Here is a 21109-nt window from a genome sequence, read left to right as displayed (position 1 = left end):
TCCAATGCAGGGAGTGTGGGTTTGATCCCTGATCTGGGAGCTAAGATACCACATGCCTCGTGGCCAAAAAACCAAAACAAAACAGAAGCAATATTGGAACAAATTCAATAAAGTCTTTAAAAATGGTCCACATCAAAAATAATCTTAAGAAAATAAAATAAAATAGATAACCAAAAAGGAATTACTGTATAGCACAGGGAACTCTGCTCAATATTCTATAATAGCCTAAATGGGAAAATAATTTGAAAAAAGAATAGATGTATGTATATGTATAACTGAAACACTTTGCTGTACACCTAACACTAACACAACATTGTTATATATATAAAATAAAAAAAAAATTAAATAAAATAAAGTAAACAATTTGTTATGGTATCTTTTAAAAATGACAAGAAAAGTTTATAAACTTGGCCTTACATATGAAAATTAACAGCCAAGAGCAACTGTGTTCATAATCCAAAATAATCCTTAAAGACTTCTAGAATTATTGATGCCATAAGATTAATTTAATTTGAATTTTTGCATTAAGATTCAAGGAAAACTTGTAGACATTGAATCCAATTCTTGGAAGAGCACTTTACCTAGTATAAAAAACTTAATTTCAAGAAGAAAAAAAAAAAAAAACCTAGGGCTTTCAAATCTGTTTGAACTGAATTAAAGATTACTATATTTAACTTATAGTTTACTATGTGACCTTAACAAAGTCACATAACTTTTCTGCTATGTCTCTTCATCTAGAAACAATGATAAAAACAACCCTCACAAATATTAAATAGAATGAAATAATCTTGAATAGCTGCTCATCACAATATTTAGCACAGACTGATCATTCAAAGAAATTAAATATATATTTTTGATTTGTCTTACTCATCTACTCATTTATTCAACAGATATTTATTACACATCTACTAGGTATCTGGCTCTGTTCTTCGTTCTGAGGAAAAATAATGGTGACAAGTATGATTCCTGTTCTCTAGTAAGTTAAGGTCTCAAGGAGTGCTTAAAACTACTTTCAGTGCTGTCATGTGTGAACCTTCCTTTCCTATAAAACATATTCAGATCCTTTTAATTACCAAACACCAAAATAAACAAACCTCCTTCCACGAAGCTATGGTTGAACACAAGATTTTTATTTAAAAAAAATCTAAAGAACTGTGTCTACTAACTGCCCGCAATGAGTATTCTTTGCTTTCTCACTCCGACATTTCGACGTACCCCCCTTTATCACTATGTGACACATGACTTTATAGGTACTGATAGATTTAAAATCACACTTCTCTCATAGCTTTAGTTTTCATTCCATGTGATCATTGGGACTTTATGTTATATTAAATACGGTGTCATTTTCTTTTTGAAACATTTTTTCCTAAATATGGGACAATAAACACTCTGAGATCTCATCCAGCCTATCAGTCTCATTCTACCCTATTCTTTTTTACTCCCCCCAAAAAAAAATGAAATTATTAGCTAGATACGTACCTGCAATGTTATTTTTACACTTCAATCCATAAAATGTAATTACTACCTTTTACCTGAAATATTCTTTTTATATTTCAATTCCATAGCTAGATATATACTTGTGATGCTATTTTTACATTTTAATCATGAAGCAATACAACATATAACAACCAGGCAGAAAAACAAGATTATAAAAACATGACAGGTAGATAGCTGGTATTAAAATTCTCAAGATGATAGAGTATCAAAAAATGTGATTTTTATAGATTCCTATAGCAAGTTATTTGACCTGTATGTGATAAGGTAAAATGACATTTTATTGATATTGCCAGAAAATATATGTAAAAATAAATTATAGTTAACCAAAAGATGAATCAAAATCAAGAAAACAAGAAAAAAAATTCTTGTATAAAAAAATTGGAATGGCACAGAAGACTAACCCCCTTTATTATTCAATCTCCTCATTTTATTTTAGTTAAAAAAAATTTTGCCTCAGAGCTGCTCAACAAGTGGCCATATTTTACAGAGTCCTTTGTAGTGAACTTCAATTCTGAGGTTATATGAATTCTTGCCCAATAAGGTGTAAAAAAAATTATGCCTAAAATGCTCATGTTTTACATACTTCAAATAATTGGCTTACTTTCTTTACTCTTCTTATCCTTTTCTGAAGGCTGGATGTAACTGTGGGGTTAGTGACCAACCATTAAATATGCAAATATGGTCCATGTAAATAGGAATCAAAGAAATTATACTTGAAGACATTCAAGCCCTGGCAATTGCATGAGGAAGAGCTATAGTCCTGCTCTGAAATATCTACCCACCTCTAGACTGCAATGTGAGAAACAATTTAACTTTGTTTTTTGAGTCAGAACATATTTGAGTCTCTATGTTACAGTAACATAAACTATATCCTAGCTTTTACCATGGGTTTGGTAATGAAATAACATTTAAATAGAGTTAAGAGGTTTAATGCAAAGTTTAAAAATAATTTTAAAAACAAAAATTTATAACAATAGCAATAAAGTTAACAACTTCAAAAAATCAACTGAATCTATAAATCTAGATTTAAATGTGGGAAGTGTTGGAGAAATTGAAAATAAATTATTTAAATTACTTTTTTCATAACACGTGTTTGATAAATTTAAATCCATAATCAAAGTATAATTAAAACCATTATTTCTGCCACCTAAATATATTAGAGACCTCTTATATCTGTTCTTCTGTGAATACGAAGTATTCTTTGTGAGCTCTATTTCCAAAGGACTGAGCTTTTAGAGCCATGTTTGTTCTACTTAACACAGCTTCTGGGCTGTAGCCAAGAGGCTATGCTTAGACATCTGATCCAAACTGAGACAATTGGATGATCTCTTTCAGGAATTTAGAATCGGTCTGAGCTCGTGGGTAGAATTGTGGATCGGTATTGTGTGAGCTAAGCATAGTAGGTCATGTGTGCATAAACAATTACAGAGAACAAGTTAGCTGTTTATCCTGGAAAGCAGAGAAAGAGGCAAGACCATGACTCCTTGAAGAGGTCCTGAGAGATTAGCTGCCTTGGTTTCTAATTCTAGTTCTTGTTTCTATTCCTGTTTCATGAGTGTTAGATGTACTTTCTGCTTTGGTGTTGTAATATAATTCTACACATTTATAAACTGCTGGCCAATCAAGTATACACAGAGGAAATAGGAACCATTCTTGAATAAGTAAACCCCTTCTGTTACTCACCCCAGGGAACTGCTACACATGCATGAACAACTTACCTCTAACACTTATAGTTGCTTTGATGAATAATTTTCTATTGACTTGGGGTGTTTCCATATCTAAAAATTGAATTTTCTATACCATGAGCCTGTATTTTTGGCCATATTTTTCAAACAGATTCTCCAAGATTAGATTTTTATTGTAAAGAAAAAAATGAGAGACAGAAACTTTATAATTTTATATTGAGAGTAATCAATTTGCATAAGATGATTTTTATTGAGGTATAAAATTTATTTTCCTTATATATACAAATTCTTAATTATTACAAAATTTAGTTATAGAAGATCAAGTAATGTAGAAAAAGATTATTTAAAAATTATCCTGAAGAAAAGAACAAAAATAAAAAAGATTTCTATTTTAAATGGAATCATCACATAAGGGCAGTACAAGGAAGTAGCATCTAAATAATAAGTAGGAGCTATCTCCTGTGGGTTTGAGAATTAGAGGTAAAACGAGGCAGAAATAAGTTTTACATTTTTGAGGACCATAAAATAGATCAATGTGTTATAAACAAAGTAAGCAACGGAAATGTTAAACAGGGATCAAATATTTGTAGGACCCACGTGGCCCAGAGGTAAGTGTTTTGAATTATCAATTGATTTTAACAGGAATCCTATCCTCTAAGTAGGTAGACGATGTATTCTTCATTGCACTTCAAATGGTCACACTTGCTGCTGCATGGAGAGTGGATATTAAGGGCAACATGGAGGCAGGTAGAGAATATAGAATGTTTTTGAAATAATCTGCACATGAGTAGATGATGGGTTGAGTTAAGGTAGTAGGCAAGGAGGAAATGAGAAGCTAAATGGATTCAGGATATGCTTTGAAATTAGAGCCTATAGAATTTGGGGGCAGATTAAATAGAATGAATGGAGATGGAAAGACAGACAACTAGAAGTTGGTTCTGAATACAACTGTGTGGAGCATAAATCATTTATATAGATGGGAAAAAGTGAAGAAAGAATCTGCTTGGGGGTTATGTTTCAAGGTTTCTTCTTGGACATTTTAAGTTTCAGAAGCCTGTTAGGTATCCAGATTAAGTTCTCAGATGGTGGATACATGATTCTGTACCTCAGTTGAAAGATCAGGGGAAAATATTTAAATTTAGAAATCACAGCCATGAATGACATGTATAGCCATGTCACTGGAAGAAATAAAGTAGAGAAAAATCCATAGATTAAGATGGAAAGAGAATCCAGGACTCATGCAATGCGTAGGTAATATTTGGAGGCTAAGGGGAGTTGAGAGTAGCTAACAAAAACAATTGAAAAGAAAAAAACAACAACAAAACACACTTCTAGTGGAGTATCAAGAGATTTCCAAGAATCAAGAGTATCAAAGAACCAAAGAGAAATGAAATGCTTAAGACCCCAGAAGTAAGCTGAAAGATGATATAAAGTGAAGAGAGAAATTATAACTGGAGTTGGTAATATAGAAATCATTAGCTAGAGGGATGTTGGAAATTGAATAATTAAGTATAATTTTAAACCCACAATTGAGATTTATCGTTAGTCTCAGTTGTGTTCTTTTTCTACAGCAATTCAAAATATTTGTCATTATGAAAGTCAGTAAAATGAAAAGAGAGAAGGAATTTGAATTGATGGTGATGACAATTAAATAAATGAAATGGTAAAATGGAAGGCCATGGAATGTAATCAGGGTAAGGCTAGAAGTGAGAACATGAAAGAGAGCATGGATTACTAAAAAATGATAGAGGCATGTATATTAAGAAAAATGCCGTTCTTTCCTCCTGTGTGTCTCCTTCATTATCACACAGAACATTCTATTTCTGACAATTCTGTCACCAAATGTGTGAGGATATTTTCCCTACCAAGCAATTCTCTGAGACACCAGCCAGATGTTGTATAATTTAACTGAATTCTGAAAATGTCTACCTGGAGATAGTGGCAGATCCAACAGGTTAAGGGCTCAGTCCCACAAGACTACCCCCAACCACTTCAGATGCCAATCACAAGTAGTAAGCCCCCAGATTACCTACTACTTCTGTTTGACTTGACTACAAATTGGAGGTTCCCAGGACCCCCTCTTCAGGTTAAACTAATTTGCTAGAGCAGCTCACAGAACTCAGGGAAACATACTTATGTACTTATGTTTATCCACTTATTAAAGTATATGATAAAGAATACAGATGGACAGCCCCACAAAAAGATACATAAGGGCGGGTCTGGGAAGTTCCTGAGCTCAGAAGCTTCTGTACCTGTGGAGTCGGGGGGTATCCTCATCCTGCTGTGGATGCTTTTACCAACATGGGACGTCTCCAAACCCCATACTATTGGGATTTTTATGGATGTTTTCTCAGAGTGGGCATGATCAACCTTTAACTCTATTTCTACCCCCTCTCCTTTCACCAGAGAAGTGTAGAGGGGCTGAAAATTCCAAGCTTTGAATTATGGCTTGGTCTTTCTGGCGACCAGCTCCCATTCAGAAGACCACCAAGAGTCACCTCATTAGAACAAAAGATGTTCCTAGTGCTCTTACCATTTATGAAATTACAAGGGTTTTAAGAGCTCTGGGCCAGGAACTGGTTTGCAGAGGCCAGTACAAATATTTTCTATTATCTCATAGCAAGGAACTGAAGTTTCTAATAAATTGAAATAATTATTGAAATGGTATTACTAGAGCAAGTAAATTGTAAGAAATGGTATTATGGTTAGAAATCTGTGTGGTTGAAATAAAGATTTTCTAAGAGTTGCAGTAATTGAAGATGTTAAAAGATAGAATATGACTAAGAGAAATAAAGGTAAGAAAGTCAAAGAATGGAAACTCTGACCTCTGGTTGGAACATAGAAGTTGTCAACCAAAATAAAAATGCACAACATGAGAGCTGTGAGTTTCAGTTTTATTTAGGGACTCACTGAGGACTATAGTCTGGGAGGTAGCCTCTCAGATAGCTCTGAGGAACTGCTGCAAAGAGGTAAGAGGAGAGGCAGCATATATATGATTTTGGAGAAAGGGTATCTGCAATTAAGCACACATCTCAGTACAAGATTGTCTCTTCTAGTCACGAGGAACAGATATCTCAATTAATGATTTTAGTCCTTTTCTAAGTATGAAAAGATGCAAAAAAATGGGTTCATAAAATTTTCTCCTGAAAATATCTATCTGAAGGCCTGCAATGCCATTTTTCCCAGAGCACAGAGTGCCTTATTCCTGATCTTTGCCCTGAAGCCTTTTCAAGGGTATTGAAGGTCAGCTACTGCAATGGCTAATGACTCAATCTTTGTAGAGCTGGATGGCAAGCAACATTCTTTAGTTGGCAAAGTTTGAACAGATTTTCACTCCTAACCTAAGAATGAAAACAAGTTGGACAATCTACAAAATTCTAGATTAAAAAAAATATAATAATCAGATATCTGAATGAAAATAAATGTAAATGAACTAAATTTTAAAACAGGATGCAGCCCTCATAGGAGAGAAGAGACCCACAGCTGTTCTACCATCTGGTGAAATAATGAACAAATAAGAAATCTGAGAAAAATGAGGTTATGTAGAAACTAACTGTTAACTAAACATCTTTTTAACAGCCATGTGTATCCTGGTAAAACAGATTAGAGTGTCAATGAGGCCCACTTCCAGTGTGAGTAAATATATATCTACCAGTTTGCTCCCAAGACTCTTCATTGTGGGCCTGGAGTCATTGAGGGTCTGGAGTCAAAGACTGGACATAGGGTAAGAGAGTTGAGGAAAATCACCTTTACTCATCTGGAATCTCCCCCTATCCAAGATATCTATATTAGTAAAGCAAGTTGGAAGAAAAAATATTCTAGAAACGTGAATAGAATAAGAGGGAACATAATATAAATGGTAATACAAGGCAACAAAAATATCTGAAATACATGTCAGGGGTGAAGAAAAACAAATAACTTTTACTTTGATGAATTGAAGAAGACATGGTTTCCATAATGAATATTCAGTTTGTGTCTAAGGGAAAATGAAGCCAACATTCAGAGAAATTATTGAAGATGTTAGGAAACTGTAGATAATATTCTCTAATTTCAGGAGGGCAGAGGTTGAGTTTGGGGGAGTGGGAAAAGAGAAATATTGAGTTCAAGTAAAGGAGAAAATGAGTATTATGAGGATTCAGATCTGGTAAGGATGAATATCTTTCCTGCTTTTCTTAGATTTCTTGTAGTAATCACGTTAACATGAAATGCTAGGCATAAAAATATTAGTCAATAGTATCTTAGCAATTAGAGTCTATATCATTTAAGTAAAGTATATAGGCTCATTGGGAATCTTTTTATTTCTTCATTTTAGAGTGCTGTGTTTGCCTGATGGTTGTGGAAAATATTTCAAACTCAACTAGTAAAAGGCAAAGATGTTCAGAAAATGTTAATATTCACTGAACAATCCAATCACCTGTAGCTAAAAGGTGGCATAGAAGGCTCTGCTGATTTCCTTTCTCATTTTCCCTTTGGATTTCACCTGTAGTCACATGAACAGTTTTGTTTCCCACCTCAAGCATGTGTCTCTCATCATCTCAATGTAGAAGTTTTGCTCATTACTTTGGCTTTCTTTGGATAATACCTTAGTCTCCCCAATTTCAGGTGAGATATTTCTGAGACAAGATCAACACAGTCCCCAGGGAGATCTTGCTCCAGTTGCCCACAGTGGTAAGCTATCTATTAATACAAACTTTGTTGGTTTTTCTCCCTACCTTGTCTCAATTTTTGCACTTTGTCTCTTGACTTCCTGGGATTTCTTCTTAAGTAATCCACTTGTATAAAATTCCTTGTCATAGAGCTAGCTTGGAGGAGGAAGGGGTTGGGGAAGTTTCAGAGAAGGGGGGATTTAAATTAAGAAAAATGGGGCAAATCTTCAAGGTAAATAAATGTATAAATTCATGGCAAAATAAAACAAAATGAAAAAGAATTGCCCATTAAGTATAATTATATATTATTTATATTAAATATAACTATATATTTAAAATATGGAGCTCATTTGTAATCATAAAAATGGATACTTAACTCACAGAATGTATCAGTTAATTAGAGATGGGTAAAAATATTTAATGTGAAGTATAAAACAAAAAACTTTACAAGAAAATAGTTAGGGACTTGGGAAACTTCTGGGAATACAGATGGTGATAAAGAAAAAAAGTAAATATATTTAACTGCATAAATTGTATATATACTTATATATACATATAATATTTAAAAAACATAAAATCAATAGGCACACCATATAACTGAGGTGGAGTGTGAACTTAACACTGCAGGCATTTATAATATGTAATGTGCTCTCAAAAACTGACAGAAATTTCAGCACCAATTTATGATAAAAACTCTCCAGAAAGTGACCATAGAGGGAACCTACCTCAACATAATAAAGGCCATATGTGACAAACCTACAGCTAGCATCATACTCAACAGTGATAAACTGAAAGCATTTCCTCTAAGATCAGGAACAAGACAAGGATGTCCATTATTGCCACTTTTATTCAACATAGTTTGGAAGTCCTAGCTATGGCACTCAGAGAAGAAAAGAAATAAAAGGAATCCAAATTGGAAAAGAAGAACTTAAACTGTCACTGTTCGCATATGACATAACACTATACATAGAAAATCCTAGAGATGTTACCAGAAAACTACTAGAGCTCACTAATGAATCTGGTAAAGTTGCAGGTTACAAAATTAATACACAGAAATCTCTTGCATTTCTATACACTAACAACAAAAGGTCAGAAAGAGAAATTCAAGAAACAATTCCATTTTTCATCACATCAGAAAGAATAAAATACCTAGGAATAAACTTACCTAAGGAGACAAAAGACCTGTACTCTGAAATTTATAAGATGCTGATAAAAGAAATCAAAGATGACACAAACAGATGGAAAGATATACCATGTTCGTAGATTGGAGGAATCAATATTTTCAAAATGTCTATACTACCCAAGGCAATCTACAGATTCAATGCTATACCTATCAAATTACCAATGGCATTTTTCACAGAGCTAGAACAAAAAAAAATGTTAAAATTTGCATGGATACACAAAAGACCCTGAGTAGCCAAAGCAAACTTGAGAAAGAAAAACAGAGCTGGAGGAATCAGACACCTTGACTCCAGACAATACTACAAAGCTATAGTCATGAAAACAGTATGGTACTCTCCCAAAAATAGAAATACAGATCAATGGAACATGACAGAAAGACCAGAAATAAGCCCACACACCTATGGTCAATTAATCTATGACAAAGGAGGCAAGGCTATACAATGGGGGAAAGACAGTCTCTTCAATAAATGGTGCTGGAAAAACTGGACAGCTACATGTAAAAAAATGAAATTAAAACATTCTTTAACACCATACACAAAAATAAGCTCAAAATGGATTAAAGACCTAAATGTGAGACCAGACACTATAAAACTCTTAGAGGAAAACATAGGCAGAACACTCTCTGACATAAATCACAGCAATATCTTTTTTAATCCATACCTCAGAGTAATGGAAATAAAAGCAAAAATAAACAAATGGGGCCTAAATAAAGTCAAAACCTTTTGCACAACAAAGGAAAACATAAACAAAATGAAAAGACAACCCACAGATTGAGAGAAAATATTTGCCAATGATGTAACTGACAAGGGATTAGTGTCCAAAATTTACAAACACCTCATGTGGCTTAATATCATCAAAACAAACAACCCAATCAAAAAATGGTCAGAAGACCTAAATAGACATTTCTCCAAAGAAGACATACAGATGGCCAAGAGGCATATGAAAAGATGATCAACATAGCTATTAGAGAACTGCAAATCAAAACTACAATGAGATATCACCTCACACCAGTCAAAATGGCTATCATCAAAAAAATCTGCAAATAATAAATGCTGGGGAGGGTGTGGAGAGAAGGGAATCCTTCTACACTGTTAATGGGAATGTAAATCGGTACAGCCAATAGCGAGAACAATATGGAGGTTCCTTAAAAACTAAAAATAGAGTTACCATATAATCCTGCAATCCCACTCCTGGGCATATATCTGGAGAAAAACATGGTCCAAAAGGATACATGCCCCACAATGTTCATTGCAGTACTGTTTACAATAGCCAAGACATGAAAGCAACTTAAATGTCCATCAACAAAGGAATGGATAAAGAAGATGTGGTACATATATACAATGGAATATTACTCAGACATTAAAAACAATGAAATAATGCCATTTGCAGCAACATGGATGGACCTAGAGATTGTCATATTTAGTGAACTAAGTTAGACAGAGAAAGAGAAATATCATATGCTATTCCTTATATGCAGAATATAAAAAGAAATGATACAAGTGAACTTATTTACAAAAGAGAAACAGACTCATGAACTTAGAGAACAAATTTAGGGTTACCAGAGGGGAAGGGATGGTTAGGGGTTTTGGGATTGACAAGTATTCACTGCTATGTTTAAAATGGATAACCAACAGGGCTCTGTTCTGTAACACTGGGAGCTTTGCTCAGTATTATGTGACAATCTAGATAGGAAAAAAATTGAAAAGGAATGGATACATGTATATGTATGGCTGAGTCATATTGTTGTACACCTGAAACTATCACAACATTGTTAATCAACTATACTCCAATAGAAAATAAAAAGTTAAAAAGCATTGACAGGGAGGGTACAATACACTTAGAGAAAATTTAAAACTGTGTATGATAATTCTGACAAGAGAAAGTCCATATAATTGCAAAGATTCCTAAAAATAATAGTAGTCAGAGACATCTAAAGTATCAATAAAATATAATGCATAGAAATTTATATTACCAAGTAGGAATGTCTACTGAAATTTGGGATACATTTGCATTGCTACATAGTTCCATGAAAAATTAAGGCTAAAAATATTCTTGCGTGGTTGTCAGTAGAGGCACACACAAACACGCACACACACACACACAAATACACGCTGGAATACCTATCTACAGAAGAATACAGAGGACTTATTGGATAAATTGTACTCTTTTGTACCATGGAATATTATGTAGCCATTAAAAAATTTCACTGATTCTGTGTCATCTTAGACACAGAATATCAAAAGGTAATTTTAGAGGTATATCAAAAGGTAATTTTAATTAAATAAAAAAATGGAACATAGGGAAAAGAGTATATGCTATGATTCTATTTTTGGAAAGCATTTGGTTTAAAAAAAGCTGTATTTGTAGCATTAGAAAAAAATACAAAATACCAAAAATTTTTATTTTTAATCATGAGTTTAAAGGTATGTTAATGGGATTTAAGATGTGAGAATTGGGAGTCATGAAAGATGATACATACATATCACATCATCTATCTATCTATCTATCATCTATCTATCTATCTATCTATCTATCTATCTATCTATCTATCTATCTATCTATCATCTTTCATCTGTCTGCATCCATTTATCTCTCTGAATCACAGTCACACTAATTATTTTATGCAAGGTATGGGAATATGCATAATGTGCATGGGAATGCTATTAGTGGAAATTGTTAGTACTCAAAGTCTTTGTATATACTATTTCTTTGCATATACTGGAACTTTTTATTCTTCGATGGCCACATGATTCTCTCCTACTTATCTGCTTACCTGACACCTTCTCTATCTCCTTCACTTCTTTATTTTTATAGTCTTTATCACCATGTAAAATAGTATATATTTAACAGATTTATATGTTTATTTTTAGGCTTTTCCTCATTAGAATGTGAGTTTCATAGGAACCAGAATTTTTGTATAATTGGTTTGCCACTATTGGCTCAGAATTTATCACACTGCGTGGCATGCTCAAAAATAGTGTTAAACAGAAGAATGACCCTTTCCTAATGAACTTGGCAATTTAAACCACTTGTTTAAAAAAATAAATAAAGTTAATTAAGCTTAAATGTGCATATCATAAATTCACCATTTTTGGTCAGGTTTATAAATTCTTGACACACACATCAATGTAAACATCACCTCAGCCAACAGTTATTTTTTGCCAGTTTTTAGTGAATCTCCTCTTCTCATCCTCACCACTAAGAAAATATTAATTTTTTTGTCCTTATAATTTTGTCTTTTCCAGAATATTATATAAATGAGATCACTCAGCACAATGCTCTTGACATTAATCCATGTTGTTGCATTTTTAAACACTAAATAACATCTCATTTTATGTACATACTACTGTTAGTTTATCCATTAACTAGTGGATGAATATTTAATTGTTTTCAGTTTTTTACTATTATGTATAAAACTGCTATCCACATTCACACACAAGGTTTTGTGTCAGCATATGCTATCATTTCTCTTGAATAATCCATAGGAATAGAATAGCTGTGCCATATGTGTATATATAACTATATGAAAAACTTCAGCTTCACAAAGTGGTTGTACCATTTTAAACGCTCGTCGGCAATACATGAGAGTTGTAGTCACTGCACAATTTCACCCTCATTTGGTACCATCTTTTTTTCATCCCAGTTGTTGTTCAGTGGTATATCAATGCGGTTTTATTTGCATTTCTCTAATGACTAATATCATTGAGCATTTAATTATGTATTTGTTGTACTCAATATATCTCCATTTGTTTACAGTTTTGTCTAAATTTTATTAGAATGTTTGTTTCCTTATTACTAAGTTCTAAGTTTTCTTTACACATGCTGGGTAGTTATCCTTTAGCAGATACATACTTTGCAAAATACTTTATCTATTTGTGATATTTTATTTTCCTTCAGAAAGCAGAAATTTTAAATTTGGATGATGTCCAATTTATCAATTAATTTATTTTGTTTACATTTTTGTAGCCAATCAAAGAAATTATCCTCAACTTGAGAAAGAATAACAATACAAATAGCACAGAGTATCATATTTTATGGTGAAAAATGAATATCCCTTTCCCAAAATTGGAAACAAAATGATGGCATTCACACTCACCTTTCCCACTCAATATTATTTAAGATGTCCTAGCCAGTGCAATATTCTAAGTAAAAGAAATAAAATACAGATTGGAAAGGAAGGAATACAATTATCTTTGTGTGAAGGCAACATGAATGTCTACCTGCAAAATTTCAACTAATCTTTTAAAAAGCTACTGTTTCTAAGAAGTTAGTTTTGCAAGATTGTAGGATACAAGGTTAATATAAATACATCAATTGACTTTTTACAGACCACAATGTAAAATAGAAATTTATATATTTTTAAAGAGTCCTATTTCTAGCAGCATCAAAAAAATGAATATATATGTATAATTCTAACAAAAGATGTGCAAGTTTTGTATGCTGAAAACTATGAAGCACTAATGAGTTGTGTCAAACAAGACCTAAAAAACTGAGATGTATACTGTATTCATAGGTTGGAAAATTCATTAGTGAGAAGATTTAAATTTCCCCCCAAATGATCTCAATAGAACTATCAGAAGAAATATATGTAGAAATTTACAAGTTAATCTAGAACATAAGGGAAAATGTAAAGGATTTAGAATAGCCAAAACAATTATCAAAAGGAAAACAAAGTTGGATTTCTCATACTATCTGATATCAAGATGTATTTTAAAACTGCAATAATTAAGATAGTATTGTAATGATAAAAGAATAGTCTCATAGGACAAGTAAACAGAAAAGAGAGCCTAAAAATAAACCTATGGTAAGTTGATTTTGGACAAAGGTGCAAAGGTAATTTGATGGAGAAAGGACACTTGTTTCAACAACTGGGCATTCATATGTGAGGAAATAAAGGTAACCTAAACCTTACAGTATATAAAAATTTACCTACAATTAATCATAGATCTAAAAATATAACCTAAAAATATAACATTTCTTGGAGAAAACATAAAAGGATATCTTAGTGACTTTGTGTTGGATTGCCTCTTAATTCCTGACATTATTTTAAAGAAAGACAAAGCCTTCAGTGACACTTGCTTCTTTCCTATTACTGGGAGAGAATTTTTGCCCTGCCCACCTTGACTTTGTGACCAAGTCTTCAGAGCACCAAGCTTCAACCTAATAAAGAGTTTAGCCAAGCATTACAGGTGAGTTGCATTTTATATGATAGTAGATATTAAAGTTAGTATATGGAAGCACATTAATATAAATTTACTTTAAATTATCTATAAATAATCCCTTTAGCCATCCACATAAAGTATACTGTCAAACATAATGTATCACTGTAAGTTTATGTAGGAACAGATGCTTCTCAGTTCATGTTTACTTTTGAGGCTCACCATGAAAGGAAATCTACTGCAATATTTAAATTTTTATTTTGTTCCTTCAAATGTGATACTTTTCTTGCTTTTTGCTAGACAGTAGTAATTGAATTTGCATATCATAAATATATAGATGTTACCCCACCAGTTTGTATTGCATTCCACTTACTTTGAGTCAATGTGTTCTTAATTTTATAGAGACTTCACACCAATTACTAGATTCAAATGTATTGTATTGTGTCATTATATACGCACTTTTACCCCTCAAATGCAGACATTCCAAAGTGTATTTGTAGAAAATAAACTTGCAGCATGTTCTGTGTGTGTGGAGGGGGGGAACTATAAGTTTTGTAGAATAATTCTGGGAAATGTTTTATTGTATATTTACTCTTAAATATGGGGTTGGCTGAAAAGTTTGAAACCCGAACGAACTTTTTTGCCAGCCCAATATTTTCAAATCATATTAGCATACTCAAAGTTCTATTGAGTCCTCCATTAAGAAACAGATATGATTTTGTATAGCCCACTATTTCAAAACTTATTTGACTTTTGAAAAGATAGAGTAAGGCTGGCAAATGCAAACTACTTGATTTCAAGTTTGAAATCAAGTTATTAAAACAGTAATCAAAAGAGTATAGAATTAGCATGAAGATAGTCATATTGATCAATGAAAAGAAATAGAGTCCAGAAATAGATACACATCTATAACAACTAATTTTTTTACAAAGATGCCAAGATAAGTTAGTGGAGAAAACATAGTCTTTTAAAAAAAATAATGCTGTATGGAATTTAAAAAGGATCCTCAACACTTACCTCACTCTGTACACAAAAAGTTACTTGCAATGGATCAAAAATAGAACAATAAAAGTTAAAAATAACAGAAACAGTTTGGTGCTTGGTTGGGACTAAAGGTAGAGGAACTTATTCCAAATAGTCCCGAAGAAACTTTCTAAATGGAAAGAAATGTGACTGTTGATTGTGGTGGTGAAAGTTTCATTAAAGAAAACAATATTAAGATTTAGTAAACTAAACACATACGTGTGTATATGTGTGTACATAGTCAACAAAGTCTATTTAAAAAGAAATAAAATTGTATTTATTTGTAAACACTTTTCTTTCATCTAATATTTACTAGCATCTGGTGAAAAAAAACTTAGTAAATAGACATAAAACAAAAAACAATGGTATTTTTATCCCAAAATAAGGTTGTACACCTCAGCATTCAAATTATACATTTTCACTATCTTTTGAAGTGTACTTTCTAGTATCTTCTTCTACATAGTTTTCCCACATTCCAACTCACATATATACATATGACATTTCATAAATATATATGACAGTTCAAAATCTAAGTTTATATGTACATAGTTTCTTTTCTCAATATCTCTGTAACATACCATATAATAAGAAATTTAGAGAGGCATAGAATTTGTAAAACCTACTCATTACTATTAACTATCATATATCAAGAGGGAAGGATATTGCAGGAATATGACTACAAGGTTCCAATTATCCTGTTATCCTAAAGTTTCCCATGGTTTTGTCTCCATTCCTTAAGTTTGTAAGATTTTATTTCCTAGTTTTTCTCCAGTGTCATTGAAAAAGAGGAAGTTTTCTTGTTTTATGGGGAAGAAAATCTTTGGTTTATCTCATTTTTATATTTCTGTTTACTTTTCTGTTAAAATAAAATGAAATGCTGATATGTGTTGCAACATAGCTGAATCTTGAAAATATTTTGCTTAGATAATCCAGACATAAAAGGATAAATATTGTATAATTCCATTTATATGAGATATCTAGAACAGGCAAATTCATAGAGACAGAAAGTAGAATAGAAGTTTCCAGGGGCTGAGCAGAGAGAGGAATGAGGAGTTGTTTAATGTATATAGAGCTTCTGTTTGGATGAGGAAAATGTTCTGGAAAAGAGATGGAGGTAATGATTGCACAACGTTGTGAATGTACCTAATGCCACAAAACTGTATGTTTAAAATTGGTTAAAATAGTAAATTTTGTTATATATATATATATATATATATATATATACACTATAAATATATATAACATAAATACTGTATATTATTTATATGTAATAAAAATATAAATAAAAATTTTAAATAAAAAATAAATATAATAGGAGGAAAATACAAAATAAATATCATATATCAAATATTTGTGAAATATTTACATGCACTTAAATGTAATCTTTTCAGCTGGTTGATCTAAGAAAATTTCCATGGGCAAATCCACAGTACAATACTCAAGTTCTATCTGAGTCTCAAGTACAGCTCCCTGTGAGCACAACTTTGACCTAACAGCTTAGCAAGATCTTACCAGAGTCAAATCACTCTCCTCTTCAGCTTTTCAATCATGCCCTCACGAACCCTGATCAATATGACCCAATTTCTTCTTTACAGCATTATAGAATTTTGAGCCATGACTTTTCCACTTCAACTAATATTGAATCTCAGATAAATTTTTCAAGGGATCACCACAAACAATTTTATTTAACTTATGAAAGTTCAAGAGTCATGAGTTGATTTCTCACTCAACTGAATCTGTTCTTAGTGAGCCTTAAAGAGTTAGCTCCAAAACAGAGTAGTTTCCTTGTTAAAAATTATTTTTCCAATTGAAGTTCAAGAAGAAAAGAAAAACCTAAAACTAAAGCCATGTTTGTAAGTTTGAGAGATTGCTTATAAGAAAGGATTACATTATTTCCTGCACTTTCAGGTCATACGTGTGTATTATGAAGTCCAATAGTATGTTTCTATTAGAGACATAATATCTAACTCACACAAAGTAACTTTAAAAACAATTCATAACACATTCTGTTAAAAGAAATAGCATAAAGAATATTTGCTATATGTTTCCATGGAAACTAATGTGCTTGCACAAAAATGCCATGACCATATTTCTCAGTAAAATATCTCTGATTCATATTAGATTGGTTCAAAACCAAAAGAAGATGGGGAATTTTAAAACTCAGTAAATGTGTCAAAATTAGAATTAAAATAAAAAGAAGCTATCATACAATTTTTGAAGCTGGCTTGGATTATGCACACCCTTTTGTCATTCACCATGGTACCTCATCTGAAATTAAAGAGCTCTGATTAAGAGCTTATAAATACATTTCTCAAATTTATATATGAAAAATCACACATTTTATAGTAATGAGATTATTTGGGTCATTTTGAATGATCATATGAAAAAATAATTACATTTTTTACAAAAGTATAATGTATTTTAGAATGTAATCTTGAAGTTAATCACTCATATATGTGAATAAATTTGAGATGTCAACATGAGATGTCTTTTTCATTCTTAAGGCTCAAGACTAAGCTGAGTGACGTTTTCTTGCTGACTTTTTGCTGTATGATTTTCAAAGTAAATTCGCAGTCTTAGATAACCTTTATTGAACCTGAGAAACACATTCTTTTCCCACAAAGTCTCATTTAATCTAATTGAATCTTTGAAATTCCCATAGAAACAGAGTCATATTTTGAATGAATAAAATAAATATTTTATTTACTTAGTTTTTAACATTCAGACATAGTCTGTTTTAATTAATATTAATTCCATACCTTGATTATCAGTATGAAGACTCAATCATGAGGGAAAATGCCAATGTAAAAATCTAGAAGGACTCTTGTAGTACTTTTCTTCTTCATCTTATTTTAAAGTTGCAAAAAGAAAAAAAAAATTCCATCATCCCATGGAAAATACAAACTCTCAGGTGCTTTTAAGCATATTCTACAGAAGATAGTATATTTTATACAAATTCATAGAGAAAAACATTACTACATTTTAGCTCTGCTTTGAAAAAGGGAATTGATCAAGGCGGTGGAGGAAAAGGCCATGTTGCTCACCTCCCCGCTGTGAACACATCAAAAATACATCTACATGTGGAAAAATTATCACTGAAAACTAATTGGAAACTGGAAGAAGAATCACTATACAACCAAGGCTGTAAGAATGATACACATGTAACCAAAGAGACAAGAAGGGAAGAAAGTGATCAAGTCAGGAGCTCTGCCCCTGGGAGGGAACTCAAAGGATAAAAGAGATTACGTGGGTGGTCACCTGCCCTGGGGAGTGAGTGGTTAAAGCCATAATCTGAGCACCCCAGTCCTGGGGTTCTACGGAGGGGAGACAAGCCCCCTTTGGCTGGTTGAACAACTGTTGGGACTAACAGAAGGTCAGTGGGAAGCTTGGAGTCTGGTCATGAGGTGCAAGCACTTACTGGCTTCCCTCCGTGGCATGGTGGAGAGAGGTCTGCTCTGGCGGCTGCCAGGTTTCCCGTGACCACCTCGCCGAGTTCCCCAGCCACGTGAATGCTCTGGCCATGCTCTCTCCATGTCACAACACAGCACTGGATCTCGAACAGCCACAACCAGGGAGAAGACTTGATCATGGGATGCAGAGGCTGCCTGGTCTCAAGTGGTGTCTGGGTGGAGTGGTGGTGGCCACTGTTGGCGCTTCTTCAAGCATTGCCTCAGAAGCTGTCCAGACTTCTGATGGTGGCTGCTCTATGACAGCTCACCTCCAATACATGCTGAAAGTTCATATAAGCCCTGCCTGCCCTGAGGACTGTGTCAACAAAAGGGCAGTGGTGGTAGGAGGCTAGGGGAAGTGGTTGGCTTAGAGGGGCAAAAGGCACTTGCACTGGAGGCTATTTCTGAGCACAACAGGGAAACCGTGTGGGCACTTGCACAGGCAGGACAATGGAGACAGCTCAGACCTCTGTATCCAATACCAGCTGAAAGCCTTCACGCGCTGCTCTTGCTTTAGTAATCCTCCACTCTCAGGCAGGGTTCTCAGTGGAGGGAGAGAGGAAAAACATACAATTAAAGGAAACGGAACCACCTTGGACCTGACCCTCAAGGCTTCTGCTCCAGCAACTTGGGATAAACCCTGACCCTGATAGGACTATGACAGCCACTAAGCACAGGGGAAGTCCTACCTCACACCTGGATCTAGCACTAGCCCTCCATTTCCACCCCCACTCCCAGCCACGGTGATATCTTCTAGTACACCCTGAGGAAAGACATGACTTGCATCTACATCAAGTCCAGCTATCCCACCAAAGGCTTTGGGAACACGCAGTCTCTTTAGGGATGCTCCCACATCTGAACACAATAGGTAACTCTTTGACATAATTTCATAGAGGCAGAGAAAGTTAAGCAAAATGAAAAGGTAGAAGAACTACTCTCAGTTGAATTAATGAGTGGCTCAGGAGATGAAGTGCAGGAGAAGATTCAATTTAGCATATCTCTTTCACTGCATGCTTCATGTTGGTTGCTCCAGGAAAGGTATATCCAAATAACAAAGACTACATAGTTTCTGTCAAGCTGACATCTTCCATAGGTATAGATACTATCTCTGGATTTGTACAACTAATTTTTCCTTTTACTTCTTCTGATGTGGCTGATAATTGTTTCCTCTCTGTGCTACCTTGGCACAACTCCATATACTTTGTTGACTCTCCTTTTCCATGCCTCCCAGAGATATGTAAATTCCCTTATTAACCACTTACTATTTTACCCCAGTTGTGGGTCAGTCAGGGGCCTGATTGAAACAGAGAGGAAAATCAGGCATATTCTTCACTTTGAGATAGTAACTTCAATTGCTTAGATACTTAAATTCCCAGGACTTTCAATGAGGTACATTGAAATTTAACATTTTCTTAATTTATTCTCTACTCGGACACACATATGTCTTACCTTTATAACTGGGGAACTTGAACTTGCTGCTCCCTGATAGTTTAGTTGTCTTAGTTCACTAAGAATCAAGATATTAGTGAGGTGTCCCAGGATTATGGCCTGTGGATATAATGAGGCTGTCATTGTGCTTCAAGACTATTTTATGGCACAGATATGGAGCATCACATATCCTTAAAGCATTCAAAGACTTAATTCCTGGTGACCTATACTTGGCAGAATATACTATTTTTTTTACATAGCCAACAAAGACCTATTGTATAGCACAGGGAACTCTTCACAATTCTGTAATAACCTAAATGGGAAAAGAATTTGAAAAAGAATAGATACATGTATATGTATAACTGAATCACTTTGCTGTATTCCTGAAACTAACACAACATTGTTAATCAACTGTGTTCTGATATAAAATAAAAAATTGTTTAAAGCATATTCTACTTTTTAAAAAGAAAGTAAAAGGAAAGAAGTTTGTAGACACACAAGTACTTTCCAATACCAGAGATGTATTACATTGCCCAAGAAAAGAGACTTCTTCTGGAATAGCAGCTATAATTGCAATCACTGCCTGATTAATTCTCTTATAATCTATTGTCATTTTCCAATATGTGTCAGACTGCTGTGTAGTTCAAGCCAGGGAAATTAATAGATAGATGATAAGCATCTCTATAGCTGCATGATTCAAAACTTTGATTGAGGCATTAATTTATATGATTCCCAAATAGATGCATTACTCTATCTTGATTGTAAGTAGGAAGATCTCCAATTATTTCCACTTGGCTCTTCCTGAAAAATGTGGGGATTCTGTCAGATTCTAAGCTTATCGCTTTAAAATTTGCAATCAGGCAAAGATAAAATAGCCAGAACATTGATATGAAGCCTGTAACATTTATGATTAAGCTCAAGTGCATATACTAACAACAGTAAAAACAAAACAAAACAAAACAAAACAAAAAAACTTAAACTGTTTAAACATGACAAAAAATATTTTATTTTTTCCTTATTTTGTAAATTCAGAAAGTACA

This window comes from Balaenoptera borealis (genome assembly GCF_965194805.1).
Source record: "Balaenoptera borealis genome assembly, chromosome: 18".
NCBI lineage: Eukaryota > Metazoa > Chordata > Mammalia > Artiodactyla > Balaenopteridae > Balaenoptera > Balaenoptera borealis.
This window is presented reverse-complemented; position numbering follows the sequence as displayed.